The sequence below is a fragment of the Triticum dicoccoides genome, chromosome 5A (assembly GCF_002162155.2).
Source record: "Triticum dicoccoides isolate Atlit2015 ecotype Zavitan chromosome 5A, WEW_v2.0, whole genome shotgun sequence".
In the NCBI taxonomy this organism is placed as follows: Eukaryota; Viridiplantae; Streptophyta; class Magnoliopsida; order Poales; family Poaceae; genus Triticum; species Triticum dicoccoides.
Genome location: NC_041388.1, coordinates 566,360,613 through 566,377,021, shown reverse-complemented (window position 1 = coordinate 566,377,021; position 16,409 = coordinate 566,360,613).

Sequence of the window (16,409 nt, the reverse complement as noted above, 5' to 3'; positions counted from 1 at the left end):
TGCTCAGACAATCTGAGCACAAGCTCAACGATTGAGCTTTTCTCCCTTAGTTTGCAGGCTAAGAAAATCGTCAGAGGTCTTATACCTCTTGACGTGGGCACGAGCCTGAAATCCCAATTTCAGCCCTCGAAACATCTCATATGTTCCGCGACGTTTCGAAAACGTCTTTGGTGCCTCTACTTAAACCATTTAATTGAACTATCACGTAGTTATCAAAACGTGTATGTCCGATGTTCGCAACATCGACAAACGACGTTGGGGTTCAGTACACTGAGCGGTGCATTAAGGACATAAGCTTTCTACTGATCGCATAATCGCTACTATCAACTTTCAATTATATTTTCTCTAGGAACATATCTAAACAGTGGAACTAAAGCGCGAGCTTACGACATAATTTGCAAAAGGTCTTTTGACTATGTTCAGGATAATTAAGTTCATCTTATGAACTCCCACTTAGATAGACATCCCTCTGGTCATCTAAGTGATCACATGATCCGAGTCAACTAGGCCGTGTCCGATCATCACGTGAGACGGACTAGTCATCATCGGTGAACATCTTCATGTTGATCGTATCTACCATATGACTCATGCTCGACCTTTCGGTCTCCGTGTTCCGAGGCCATGTCTGCACATGCTAGGCTCGTCAAGTTAACCCTAAGTGTTTTCGCTGTGTAAAACTGTCTTACACCCGTTGTATGTGAACGTAAGAATCCATCACACCCGATCATCACGTGGTGCTTAGAAGCGACGAACTGTAGCAACGGTGCACAGTTAGGGGAGAACACTTCTTGAAATTTTGTAAGGGATCATCTTATTTACTACCGTCGTCCTAAGCAAACAAGATGCATAAACATGATAAACATCACATGCAATCAAATAGTGACATGATATGGCCAATATCATTTTGCTCCTTTTTATCTTCATCTTCGGGGCTCCATGATCATCATCGTCACCGGCACGACACCATGATCTCCATCATCATGATCTCCATCATCGTGTCTTCATGAAGTTGTCACACCAACGACTACTTCTACTTCTATGACTAACGCGTTTAGCAATAAAGTAAAGTAGTTTACATGGCGTTCTTCAATGACACGCAGGTCATACAATAAATAAAGACAACTCCTATGGCTCCTGCCGGTTGTCATACTCATCGACATGCAAGTCGTGAATCCTATTACAAGAACATGATCAATCTCATACATCACATATCATTCATCACATTCTTCTTGGCCATATCACATCACATAGCATACCCTGCAAAAACAAGTTAGACGTCCTCTAATTGTTGTTGCATGTTTTACGTGGCTGCTATGGGTTTCTAGCAAGAACGTTTCTTACCTACGCAAGACCACAACGTGATATGTCAATTGCTATTTACCCTTCATAAGGACCCTTTTCATCGAATCCGTTCCGACTAAAGTGGGAGAGACTGGCACCCGCTAGCCACCTTATGCACCAAGTGCATGTCAATCGGTGGAACCTGTCTCACGTAAGAGTACGTGTAAGGTCGGTCCGGGCCGCTTCATCCCACAATACCGTCGAAACAAGATTGGACTAGTAACGGTAAGCATATTGAACAACATAAACGCCCACAACTACTTTGTGTTCTACTCGTGCAAAGAATCTACGCAATAGACCTAGCTCTGATGCCAATGTTGGGGAACGTAGCAGAAATTCAAAATTTTCCTACGTGTCACCAAGATCTATCTATGGAGAGACCAGCAACGAGTAGAAAGAGAGTGCATCTACATACCCTTGTAGATCGCTAAGCGGAAGCGTTCAAGTGAACGGGGTTGATGGAGTCGTACTCGTCGTGATTCAAATCACCGATGATCAAGTGCCGAACGCACGGCACCTCCGCGTTCAACACACATACAGCCCGGTGACGTCTCCCAAGCCTTGATCCAGCAAGGAGAGAGGGAGAGGTTGAGGAAGACTCCATCCAGCAGCAGCACAACAGCGTGGTGGTGGTGGAGGAGCGTGGCAATCCAGCAGGGCTTCGCCAAGCACCGCGGGAGAGGAGGAGTACTTGTGAGAGGGGGAGGGCTGCGCCAGAACTTCGTGTATAGCTCCCATGCGCCTCCCCACTATATATAGGGGTGGAGGGGCTGGTTTCTTGCCCTCCAAGTCCATTGGGGCGTTGGCCAAGGTGGGAGGAAAGAAATCTCATTATTTCCTTCCCCACCGATTGTTATCCCCCCTTTTTAGGGATCTTGATCTTATCCCTTCGGGATATGATCTTATTCCTTCTAAGGGGGGATCTTGGTGCGCCTTGACCAGGGGTGTGGGGCCTTGCCCCCACTACCCACGTCCATGTGGGTCCCCCCATGCAGGTGGGCCCCACTCCGGAACCTTCTAGAACCTTCCCGGTACAATACCGAAAAATCCCGAACATTTTCCGGTGGCCAAAATAGGACATCCCATATATAAATCTTTACCTCCGGACCATTCCGGAACTCCTCGTGACATCCGGGATCTCATCCGGGACTCCGAACAACATTCGGTAACCACATACAAACTTCCTTTATAACCCTAGCGTCATCGAACCTTAAGTGTGTAGACCCTACGGGTTCGGGAGACATGTAGACATGACCGAGACGTTCTCCGGTCAATAACCAACAGCGGGATCTGGATACCCATGATGGCTCCCACATGTTCCACGATGATCTCATCGGATGAACCACGATGTCAAGGACTTAATCAATCCCGTATTCAATTCCCTTTGTCTATCGGTATGTTACTTGCCCGAGATTCGATCGTCGGTATCCAATACCTTGTTCAATCTCGTTACCGGCAAGTCACTTTACTCGTTACGTAACACATCATCCCGTGATCAACTCCTTGGTCACATTGCGCATATGATGATGTCCTACCGAGTGGGCCCAGAGATACCTCTCCGTTTACACGGAGTGACAAATCCCAGTCTCGATCCGCATAAAACAATAGATACTTTCGGAGATACCTGTAGTGCACCTTTATAGTCACCCAGTTACGTTGTGACGTTTGATACACCCAAAGCACTCCTACGGTATCTAGGAGTTACACGCTCTCATGGTCGAAGGAAGAGATACTTGACATTGGCAAAGCTCTAGCAAATGAACTACACGATCTTTTGTGCTAGTCTTAGGATTGGGTCTTGTCCATCACATCATTCTCCTAATGATGTGATCCCGTTATCAACGACATCCAATGTCCATAGCCAGGAAACCATGACTATCTGTTGATCACAACGAGCTAGTCAACTAGAGGCTCACTAGGGACATATTGTGGTATATGTATTCACACGTGTATTACGATTTCCGGATAATACAGTTATAGCATGAATAAAAGACAATTATCATGAACAAGGAAATATAATAATAATACTTTTATTATTGCCTCTAGGGCATATTTCCAACAGACGATACCTCTAAGAAACAGCCCAAGCGCCGGCGTCAGCGGCGCCGCTCTAAATCCTGCCAAAGCAAAAACGGTGATTCCGGCACGGGAGATAATACTACCCCGGATAGCGCCGTAGAACACCCCCTCCAGCAAGATTCAGCACAAGAGGAAAGAGAAGCCAGCCCTCATGAGAGGGCGGCGGACCAAGAGGTTGAGGACGATAATTATACGCCTCCCTCCGAAGACGAGGCAAGCCTCGACGACGACGAGTTCGTCGTGCCTGAGGATCTCGCCGAACAAGAGCGTTTTAAACGCAGGCTTATGGCCACGGCAAGCAGCCTCAAGAAAAAGCAGCAATGCTACGTCTCGAGCTAGCGTTGGTTTTCCCCGAAGAGGAGGGGGTGATGCAGCACAATACCGTAAGTATTTCCCTCAATTTTTGAGAACCAAGGTATCAATCCAGTAGGAGGTCACGCGCAAGTCCCTCGTACCTGCACAAAACGGTAGCAACTCGCAACCAACGCTTAGGGGTTGTCAATCCCTTCATAGTCACTTACGAGAGTGAGATCTGATAGAGATAATATTTTTGGTATTTTTGGTATAAAGATGCAAAGTAAAAAGTAAAAGCAAAACAAGTAAAATAAAGTAATGGAGATTGATATGATGAGAATAGACCCGGGGGCCATAGGTTTCACTAGTGGCTTCTCTCAAGAGCATAGATATTCTACGGTGGGTGAACAAATTACTGTTGAGCAATTGATAGAATTTAGCATAGTTATGAGGTTATCTAGGTATGATCATGTATATAGGCATCACGTCCGTGACAAGTAGACCGACTCCTGCCTGCATCTACTACTATTACTCCACTCATCGACCGCTATCCAGCATGCATCTAAAGTATTAAGTTAAAAATAGAGTAACGCCTTAAGCAAGATGACATGATGTAGAGGAATAAATTCATGCAATATGATAAATACCCCATCTTGTTATCCGCGATGGCAACAATACAATACGTGCCTTGCAACTCTTTCTATCACTGAGTAAGGACACCGCAAGATTGAACCCAAAGCTAAGCACTTCTCCCATTGCAAGAACTACCAATCTAGTTGGCCAAACCAAACGGATAATTCGAAGAGACTTGCAAAGATAACTCAATCATACATAAAAGAATTCAGAGAAGATTCAAATATTATTCATAGATAAGTTGGATCATAAACTCACAATTCATCGGTCTCAACAAACACACCGCAAAAAGAAGATTACATCGAATAGATCTCCACGAGAGAGGGGGAGAACATTGTATTGAGATCCAAAAAGAGAGAAGAAGCCATCTAGCTACTAGCTATGGACCCGAAGGTCTGAAGTAAACTACTCACACTTCATCGGAAGGGCTATGGTGTTGATGTAGAAGCCCTTCGTGATGGATGCCCTCTCCGGCGGAGCTCCGGAACAGGCCCCAAGATGGGATCTCGTGGATACAGGAAGTTGCGGCGGTGGAATTAGGTTTTTTTGGCTCCTTTCTGGTCTAATGGGGGTACGTAGGTATATATAGGAGGAAGGAGCACATCGGTGGAGCTCCGAGGGGCCCATGAGGCAGGGGGCGCGCCCAGGGGGGGGGGCGCCCTCCACCCTCGTGACCTCCCCGGAAACTTCTTGGAGTAGGGTCCAAGTCTCCTGGATCACGTTTGGTGAGAAGATCACGTTCCCGAAGGTTTCATTCTGTTTGGACTCCGTTTGATATTCTGTTTCCTCGAAATACTGAAATAGGCAAAAAAACAGCAATTCTGGGCTGGGCCTCCGGTTAATAGGTTAGTCCCAAAAATAATATAAAAGTGGAAAATAAAGCCCAATATAGTCCAAAACAGTAGATAAAGTAGCATGGAGCAATCAAAAATTATAGATACGTTGGAGACGTATCAAGCAACAACTTAGAGCTGATCAGGATTTGCTAGCTGACAGATGGACTGAAGTCCTTGCGGCCGAAGAGTATGAACTCGAACGCCCCTCCAAGAGTTACCCAAAGCGCAGGCTGCTACCCCGTCTAGAGGAGGAAGCACCTACATCACCAGCGCAAAGACATGGCTGACCGGCCACCTCGTGGCCGCGACAGAGAGGTCTCTTGGCCCTCCACTCAAGCCATGCCCCGACGACGCGTCAAGCATACTAAGGCACGGGAAAATGCGCCCGACCTGCGTGACATACTGGAGGACAAGGCAAGGCAAACAAGATCGATCTACGGATCGCGCAGGCGCCCCACGGCATGTGACGGTGATCGTCACTCCGGATGCAATAAATTCAGCCGGGCCAAACTCAACAGACAAAGCTCCTTCGAGCTGCGTCGTGATATAGCCCAATATAGAGGCGCCGCACACCCACTATGCTTCACAGATGAAGTAATGGATCATAAAATCCCTGAGGGCTTCAAACCCGTAAACATCGAATCATACGATGGCACAACAGATCCTGCGGTATGGATCGAGGATTATCTCCTTCATATCCACATGGCCCGCGGTGATGATCTACACGCCATCAAATACCTCCCACTCAAACTTAAGGGACCGGCCCGACATTGGCTTAACAGCTTGCCAGCAGACTCAATCGGTTCTTGGGAGGACCTGGAAGCCGCATTCCTTGACAACTTCCAGGGCACTTATGTGCGACCACCGGACGCTGATGACCTAAGCCACATAATTCAGCAGCCAGAGGAATCAGCCAGGCAATTCTGGACACGGTTCCTAACAAAGAAAAACCAGAGAGTCGACTGTCTGGACGCAGAGGCCTTAGCGGCCTTCAACCATAATATCCGTGACGAGTGGCTTGCCCGGCACCTGGGACAGGAAAAGCCAAAATCTATGGCAGCCCTCACGACACTCATGACCCGCTTTTGCGCGGGAGAAGACAGCTGGCTAGCTCGCAGCAACAATTTAACCAAGAACCCTGGTAATTCGAATACCAAGGACAAAAGTGACAGGTCGCGTCGGAACAAACAAAAGCGCCGCATTAACAGCGACAACAACGAGGATACGGCAGTTAATGCCGGATTCCGAGGCTACAAATCCGGTCAACGAAAAAAGCCATTCAAAAGAAATACTCAGGGCCCGTCCAGTTTGGATCGAATACTCAACCGCTTGTGCCAGATACATGGCACCCCCGAAAAGCCAGCCAATCACACCAACAGGGATTGATGGGTGTTCAAGCAGGCAGGCAAGTTAAGAGCTGAAAACAAAGACAAGGGGTTGTATAGCGACAACGAGGAGGAGCCCAGGCCGCCGAACAACGATGGACAGAAGGGATTTCCCCCGCAAGTGCGGACGGTGAACATGATATACGCAACCCACATCCCCAAGAGGGAGCGGAAGCGTGCGTTACAGGACGTATATGCGATGGAGCCAGTCGCCCCAAAGTTCAACCCATGGTCCTCCTGCCCGATCACCTTTGATAGAAGGGACCACCCCACTAGCATCCGTCACGGCGGCTTCACCGCATTGGTTCTAGACCCAATCATTGACGGATTTCATCTCACAAGAGTCCTCATGGATGGCGGCAGCAGCCTGAACCTGCTTTACCAGGATACAGTGCGAAAAATGGGCATAGATCCCTCGAGGATCAAGCCCACCAAAACGACCTTTAAAGGCGTCATACCAGGTGTAGAAGCCAACTGTACAGGCTCAGTCACACTGGAAGTGGTCTTTGGATCTCCGGATAACTTCCGAAGCGAGGAGTTAATCTTCGACATAGTCCCGTTCCGTAGTGGCTATCACGCACTGCTCGGGCGAACCGCATTCGCAAAATTCAACGCGGTACCGCACTATGCATATCTCAAGCTCAAGATGCCAGGCCCTAGAGGAGTAATCATGGTCAATGGGAACACTGAATGCTCCCTCCGAATGGAGGAGCACACGGCAACGCTCGCAACAGAAGTACAAAGCAGCCTTTCTAGGCAGTTCTCCAGTTCGGCCTTCAAAAAGCCGGACACTGTCAAGCGCGCCCGGAGTACCCTACAACAAGACCACCTGGCACATTCTGAGCTAGCGTAGAAATGCGGCCCCAACCCTAGCCCTCGCGATATAGCAAAACCAGTGCTTCGCGTACATAACTACGCTCTTGAAATACCATGGGCACACGGGAAGGGGCACTATCACGGCACGCCCAAAATACGGCTTAAACCGCACTAGGGGCTGCCGGATTCCTTTTTTTCTTTTTTTCTCTTACTCTCAGGACTCCATACTTCGGATGACCCGTTCGGCAATTCAACAGCCGCACAAACGATGCAAGATCCAGGAAAGCAGACAAGCCACGTCGCATTATGGAACTCCCAGGTGGTCTCTATTGCGAGAAGTATACCTGTTTTTAATACAATTTCGCGGCCTGCCCCTGGACAGGACATGTTAAATATTCCAATTTCTTTTGCTTATCGCACTATTTGTATCGTTCCGCTTTTATAGCAGCCTTTCTATAAACAATGCATAGCTTTTTGTCTATTTTTTTCATTATCCTCTTTTTATATATATGTTTATCAATAACATGTTGCATCCGTACACTGTGGTACGGCAAAAATACGCCAGGGGCTTCAGTACCCATCAATATGGCGTGAGAAGTCCGTACACTTTCACAAGTGCGGCACCCCGAACTTATAGCACTATATGCATCGGCTCCGAATCATGATTTGGGTCAATAGTTGGGTTTGCCCGGCTCCTATGTTTTGGTGCCTTACGTTCCGCTATATCGGCTAAGGTAGCACTAGGAGAACTACTGCGATTGTGCCCCAGTTGAGCTAGGCAGAGCACCTCAGTAGAGAAAGCTAAAACTGATTGTCATGACGAGGCGAGAGACCGGTCGCTGTTCGAGAGGTTTTTCGAGTCCTTAAAGACTTATGCCGATTTGAGCGAGGAACCGGCTTTGTTCGGCCAAGGCGTGGATAGTGCCCCGAACTCGGTCTTCCGAATACTAGGGGCTTCGCCGAAATTTAAAATTATAGAGTTCTATGGCTAAGTGAGAGTGTTCAAGCATTATAGTCCGATTGCCTTGTTCGTTGTGCTGAGCGCCTCCCTCGATGGACCCAATCATGGGAAAAAGAGCGCTCAGGTTTATCCCAAACACCCCAGCACTAGTGGCATGGGGGCAGAAGCCGACGACTGGCCATCTCTCAATTTTTTGATAAACGACTGCATAGAAAGTAATATTTTAAATTCAAGCATTGCTTAGCGCATATGAACAAGTTTTCAGCGCACAGGATAACACGAGCGAGTTCATTCAAAAATTACATCCTTGGTGCATTCATCCGCCATAAGGCGGGCACCGGCCAGAACATCCTTGTAATAGTTCTCGGGCTTGCGATGCTCCTTCCCCAGCGGCGGCCCGTCCCTCACAAGCTTCTCACCGTCCAGCTTACCCCAGTGCACCTTTGCACGGGCAAGGGCCCTACGGGCACCTTCGATGCAGACGGAGTGCTTGATGACCTCGAGCCTTGGACAAGCCTCCACCAGCCACCGCACCAGTCCGAAGTAGCTCCCAGGCAGGGCCTCTCCAGGCCACAGCCGAACTATGAAGCCCTTCAAGGCCTGTTCGGCCACCTTGTGGAGCTCGACCAGCTGCTTCAGCTGGTCGCTCAAGGGCACAGGGTGTCCGACCTCAGCGTACTGAGACCAGAACACCTTCTCCGTCGAGCTGCTTTCCTCGGCTCGGTAGAATGCGGCGGCATCGGATACACTGCGGGGAAGATCTGCGAATGCCCCTGGAGAGCTCCGGATTCGGGTAAGTAACAAGTGGTTTACTTTTATATGTCTGCTTTGCATAGAGAATGCCTTACCCGCCGCTATCTTTTTCACCGCATCCAATTCCTGGAGGGCCTTCTGGGCTTCGGCCTTGGCAGATTTGGCAGTTTTAAGGGCCGCAGCAAGCTCGAATGCTCACGTCTTCGAGTCGAGCTCCAAACTCTCATGATTTTTCATGAGAGCCTGAAGCTCTTGCTGCACCTCGCCGACCTACGCCTCAAATTTCTCCCACTCGGTGCGCTCCGTGGCCGCTCTCTTCTTGGCCTCGGACAGCGCCTGCTTGAGGGTCACCACCTCAGTTGTGGCCCCTACAATAAGCAGTATACTCCTGTCATTTTTTGCAATTGCGTCTTCTTATAGGCATTTTTTTCTATGAGGTATCTCTTACCTTCTTTCTCCTCGAGCTGCCGTTTGGCAAGGCCGAGCTCTTGCTCGGTCCGCTCGAGGCCCTGCTTCAGGGCACCCACCTCCGCAGTCAGTGCGGCGGTGGCCAGGAGCGAAGCCTGCATACGTATATTGACTCCTTTTTAGTTAGACTCCTGCGATATTTAATAGATCCTCTATTCGGCTTTTCTTTCCGAACGCCAAATAGAGCATCAGGGGCTACTGTCTATGCGGTAATATTTTTACATATTTCTACTTACCTCGAAGCCTGTTAGAAGGCTAGCACAAGCTTCAGTAAGTCCGCTTTTGGCGGACTGAACCTTCTGGACCACCATACTCATGATGGTACGGTGCTCCTCGTTGATGGAGGCGCCCTTAAGCACCTCCAGCAGATTGTCCGGCGCCTCCGGTTGGACGGAGGACGCCGGCTCAATAGGCTTGCTCCTCTTGGCAGGAGTTCGCCTACCGCGGTCCGGAACCGTTGATGATTCCGGCGTGGTGTCTGGCTTAAAGCCGGACTTGGAGCCCTGGGGGGTCTTGTCCCCTTTACTCCTGGAGTCCGGGAGGTCGCCTCGCAGCTCCTCCTGGACCACCTCCTCTTGCCCCGGAGCTTGTCGCGACGCCACTTCGGCGTCATCCGCAGCACAGGGGGAGGCAGCGGGCAGAACTGAATTCACGTCCGACGAATCCAGGGAGCCGCTCGATGACTCGTCGAGCCCGTCCTTGGGCGGGCTGCATGATTATATTCGACATTAGGGAAAGCTGTGCAACAAAAGGAATATCATGAGTTACTCTGGTATCCAAACACTTACGATTTCGCCGGACGCTTGGCCCTGTCCAGCCACTCCTCTTCGTCCTTGTCGGCGTCGGGGGCGTAGTCCGACGGAGGGGTTTTCCTCTTCTTGGACCCTTCGGGCTCCCCTACTAGGGCGGCCTTCCTCTTCTTTCCTCCCCCCGCTGGAGGGGGAGAGGTCTCTTCTTCCTCCTCCTCGTCTTCACGGGAGGAGTGCGTCTCGGACTCATCGGACGACGAGTCCGACACCACCATATGCCGGGAACTCTTTCGAGTCCCCGTGGCCTTCTTCTTCTTGGCCTTCTTCTCCGGCACCACATAAGGTGCCGGAACCAGCAGCTTCACTAGGAGAGCAGGGGCTGGGTCTTCGGGCAAGGGAGCCGGACAGTTAATCAGTCCGGACTTCGCCTGCCAATCCTGTCAAAGGTGAGGGAGTTTAGATCCCGCATAGAGTAAAACTGTGAAGATGAAAATATTTTACCTCGCTAGTAGGACGCTGCGAGCTGAATCCGTGGTCTTCGGAGGCGGATGTGGGAGCCTCGGCGCCTTTGGTTAGCCCCTTCCAGACATCTTCATACAGCGTGTCGAAGAGCCTGCTCAGAGTTCGGTGCTGCGCCGGGTTGAACTCCCACAAATTGAAGTCCCATTCTTGACACGGAAGGATCCGGCGGACGAGCATGACCTGGACTACGTTGACAAGCTTGAGCTGCTTGTTCACCAGGGACTGGATGCATTTTTGCACTTCGGTCACCTCTGAAAGAACATGCGGTGCCCCCATGTTTGGTTTTAGTAATTGATGACAATCTCTATGGACTAATGGTTTCCTTGAGTTATATTTGAAGGTTTTGTCCATAGGCTTTTCTTGGAGTACATGTGTTGGTTTCAAGGAGAGTTTGTGTCGACCAAGGTGCTATTCAAGGAATTATCCAAAGATTGGTCATTTGATAGTTAGATTATTGCAAGCATGTCTTGAAGAAGAAGATTGTGTGATCATTCATGTTTACCTTCAAGACATCATCCAAACGAAGAGAGTCGGAAAGATTCAAGGTTGATCAAGACTAAGTCAAGAGTGAATCAAGTTGATCAACTCACAAAGAGTAGAAGATGTACCGAGAGGGATCAAGTGATCCCATGGTACGGTAAGCATTGTCCATTTCACTTTGTGTACTAACCCATGGTCTATGTGAGAGTCTATGTGGGGTTAGGTACGTGTCCATGGGTTTGCGTCAAGAGGATGATATCATACAACCCATGGGAAGGATGACATCAAGTGGTGATCGTCATCAAGATTGCCGTGTGCAATTTCAAGTGGAGAATCACGAAGAGATCAAGTGCTTGAAGCTTGCCATCCATTGTGGTGTCAATGGACTTGTGAAGATGTGCCGAAGAGTGGCTCACCCATAGTGGAGTATGGGGGAGCAATCATCTAGTCTTCATCAACCCAACGCAATCAAGAAAGGTGGTCCATCTTGAGGAGGACAAGATCGTCATCATCTAACTCAAGTGGATCATGTGCAAGGCAAAGGTTTGCCCTTGATAGGTTTTCTATTTTACCGGTCTCATGGTGGTAGTTGGGAGACCGGGTTATAGGATCGATAGCCGTACTATCAAGGGGGGCTCTCAAGTGAGTAGCTTGATCGTATCGTTCGTCGAGAGCTCAAACCATTGCATCCTTGCATCATGTTTATTGGTTCTTGTTTGGTTCTCTTTGTGAGTCTTAGAGCTTATGGTCATCTTGATGACAAGCTTGAGTTCATCGAAAACGGAGTTCGCATGCATCTTCTATGATGTTTTCGGTGTTGTAGGTTTTACCGGTCTTATCCGAGGAAGGGTCCTCACCATTTTCTTATGGGCCTTTTCTAATTTTCTTCTTATTGTTATTTCTTTCAAGATTGTGTTAGCCCTTGTCGCTAGCTTTCCAACAAACTTGGTTTCATCGAAAACGGAGTTCGCATGCGTCTTCTATGATGTTTTCGGTGTTGTAGGTTTTACCGGTCTTATCCGAGGAAGGGTCCTCACCATTTTCTTATGGGCCTTTTCCAATTTTCTTCTCATTGATATTTCTTTCAAGATTGTGTTAACCCTTGTCGCTAGCTTTCGAACAAACTTGGTTTCATCGAATTCGGAGTCCGTTTGCAAAAGTTGTGGCAGTTTTGGTGTTCTGAAAAGGCTGCGGCGGTACTACCGCGAATTCGAGCGGATGTAATTTTTTACTACCGCTCTAGAGCAGTACTACCGCGGCTCCTACAGCGGTAGTACCGCTCCGGACCAAAAAATCGTCCCAAGTCTTGCGATGGTAGGCCCGGATGTATTTTTTAGTACCGCTACCATTTGCGGTAGTACCGTGAGGTGGAGCGGTAGTACCGTGAGGACGAGCGGTAGTACCGCTCCAGCGGTTCTTCTGGCCTTTTTCCTCCTCGCTGTTGTTTTTCAAAGGGGTACTTCCACCCTAGCGGTAGTACCGCTCCTTGGAGCGGTAGTACCGCTCTGTGCGGGCTATGAGCATAACGGTTGGATTTTTCCCCACCTATAAAAGGGGGTCTTCTTCCCCAATGAACCCTAATCTTTTTAGCTCGTGTTCTTCCCCCATTGTTGACCTTCTTTGAGCTTGCTAACTCTCAATCCCTCCATGGATTCTTGCTAGTTTTCGAGGGAAAAGAGAGAGGAGATCTAGATCCACATTTCCACCAATCACTTTCTCCTCTATGTGAGGGGAACCCCTTGGATCTAGATCTTGGAGTTCTTGGTGTTCTCCTTCTTGTTCTTCCTCTCATTTTCCTCCCTAGCATTAGTTGCTCCGGTGGGATTTGAGAGAGAAGGACTTGGGCACTCCGTGTGCCCTTGCCATTTTATTTGGTGCATCGGTTTGAGTTCTCCATAGTGATACGTGGAAGTGAAGTTTGAGAAGCTTATTACTCTTGGGTGTTTGGGCACCCTAGAGCTTGTTCCTCTTGGGTGCCTTGGCGCCCTAGACGGTTGGTGTTGTTCGGAGCTCAATCATTGTGGTGTAAAGCTCCGGGCAAGCGTCGGGGTCTCCAATTAGGTTGTGGAGATCGCCCCGAGCAATTTGACGGGTACCGGTAACCGCCCCCAAGGGTTTCCAAAGTGTACGGGTTCGGTGACCGCCCCCAAGGGTTGCCATTTGTACGGGTTCAGTGACCGCCCTCAAGGGTCCCTTAGTGGAATCACGGCATCTTGCATTGTGCGAGGGCGTGAGGAGATTACGGTGGCCCTAGTGGCTTCTTGGGGAGCATTGTGCCTCCACACCGCTCCAAACGGATATCCTTGTTATCTACCACCGGGAATTATTTCCAAATACTTCTTGTCTTTTGACAATTGGTACTCACTTATGTGTGGTAGAAATTATTGATCATCTTTACATTGTTCTTTGCTTTTATTTGCTTTTTCTCTTGCCTAGGATTGTGTCAACTCCCATTGTATTCCATACCACTTGTGGATCTTGTTGATTTCTTGACCTTGTCTAGTGTTTTCTAGATATAGTGAAAGTGGTGATCCCACCCCATGCATTTTGTATTCAAATGCAAATTCTATATAATGCACTAGTCTTGGGGGAGCCATCCTATTCTCTATAAAACACTCATCTTGTGATCCTTATCAAGTGTGTGTTTGTGAAAGGCAAGCCGTTTCTTTTTGGTGCTTTGTGCCATCATGAAACTCTGTAGAGGGCTTGGTTTGTTTGGAACCATTCTCTCTTTTGGGAGTTTGACATCTTTCTTTTTGAGTGTATCAATGGATATCTCATTCCTTGATGTATCTTTTATGGATATCCTCCAAGTGATGATTTATTCATTTGGTATCTTTTCTTCGCTTGGTATTTCTTTGTCTTTTGGTCTCGGTTCTTGAAAGTCTTGAGCATGCATATTTACTTCTTGTAGTTTCTTTGGCATGTTTTCTTTCTTTGACCCAATATATAGGGGGAACTCCACCAAGTCTCAAATTGGATGAGATGTGCATGAAATTCATTTTCATATCTATATGCACATATTTATGTGGAGTTTGTCCTATGTGTTGTTGGTTCTCTAACTCTTTGGTCCCAATGAGTTTGGGTACCATTTTCTTTGTGTTGTTGTTCTAGGAACAAGTGGAGATGCATTGGATGCTCAGCTCACTCACAAGGAAGGTGGTGTCACCATGTGCTTATTGGAGTTAAGCTAGGATGATTAATGAACTACTATCTACCTTTAATTGGCATCTACTACATCCATCCAATGGTATCTCGGTAACAAGTATCATCATCTACTTCATGCATACATTTCTTGCATCAACCTTTCGTAGGTTGTATCATGGCATGTTATCCATTCTCTCTTGTGATACTTGTTTCCTTTCTCAAAGCATCCCAACAATGATGTCTTGTTGCTAGTTGTGATGTCTTTGATGTTCGTGTGGTTGGAATTCATTTATATGCAATAAGACCATATCTAGCCTTGCGCTATGCTCTCAAGCAAATATCTTATTGGTATATGTATGACTTCCGTTTGGATATCTTGTTCCTTCATGTTGTAACTATTTCGAGTGTACATCCTTCTTTGTAGATATATATCATCATGATTTCGTCTACCTAGAACCTTATACACTTGAGAGAAATTACATCTCTAGATGATATCCTTTCTTTCATGCCCACCTTGCCTTTCTTATGTTATTTCTTTGGTGGCTCCATGAAAGCTTTTGCCTTGAGTGCGTATCGTATCTCGTTGCATCTTGCTGCACTCTTGTGTGGTGAAGATTATTTTCCTCATGCTTATCTCTACGAGGCTTTTTCCATCTTAATTGGTATCCCTCGTCTTGATGAGGCTTTCATCTTCTATCTTCGCCACGGGTTGTCACAAGCATAGGTTCTCTATATGCTTATTAGTAAGCTTGTGAACCCATTTGCTTGTTGTGTGTGGGAATGACAGGCCTTGCACTGTGTTGCCTCATTCTTTCAAGACTCTATTGATGCTTAATGCTCATCCGTACATTAGTCTTCTCAAGTGCATTGCCTTGACTCACACACATCATTTTGGTTGAGCCCATTCTTAAGTTGCCTCTTTCTCCTATTACTCTACCATGTGTTTGTTACATGTACTAGGCCTAGTTTCCTATATGCTCACTTGCACTTGTTGTAAGTTTCTATTGATTTTGGGGGAGCTATGATCCTATTTTGTGCACTTTGTTTCCAAATTCAAATATTCTTATGTGTGCACAAATCATGGGGAGCCTCTCTAGTTTCTTTAGAACACTACTTTGCTCATATCATAATATCTTTTATTCATGTAGCTCGTAGGATCTTTGGCCTAGTTGGTTCAATTGGTATCTTTTGATAGCTTGCTTCAATTGGTACTTTTGATTGCTTGATTCCTTGTTTCTCTCTTTCTTATGTCCTTGTGGCATATCATTCCTTTAGCAATCTTGGTGCCTCAATATAGTTGGTCTTGCTCCAAGTATTACCGCTGGATATGTGTATTGCATTCCAATCTCTTGTTGAGAAATACACAATTTATGGAGGAACACAATTTATATTGGCCTTCTATGCTTTTCGCCCATTTTGGCAATCGATGCCAATGGGGGAGAAGTTTCAGAGAGTTTTGTGGAGAAGTCTTCAGAGTTTTCTCCTTGCTTTGGTTTTGTTCCTAAGCATTTGCATCTCATACACATGCATTATTGGTTGTTGCATTGCTTGGTGATGCATAATTCCTTGTATAAACTCTCGTGAAAGTGATTGTCATCAATTACCAAAATGGGGGAGATTGAAAGAACATGCGGTGCCCCCATGTTTGGTTTTGGTAATTGATGACAATCTCATTGGACTAATGGTTTCCTTGAGTTATATTTGAAGGTTTTGTCCATAGGCTTTTCTTGGAGTACATGTGTTGGTTTCAAGGAGAGTTTGTGTCGACCAAGGTGCTATTCAAGGAATTATCCAAAGATTGGTCATTTGAGAGTTGAGATTATTGCAAGCATGTCTTGAAGAAGAAGATTGTGTGATCATTCATGTTTACCTGCAAGACATCATCCAAACGAAGAGAGTCGGAAAGATTCAAGGTTGATCAAGACTAAGTCAAGAGTGAATCAAG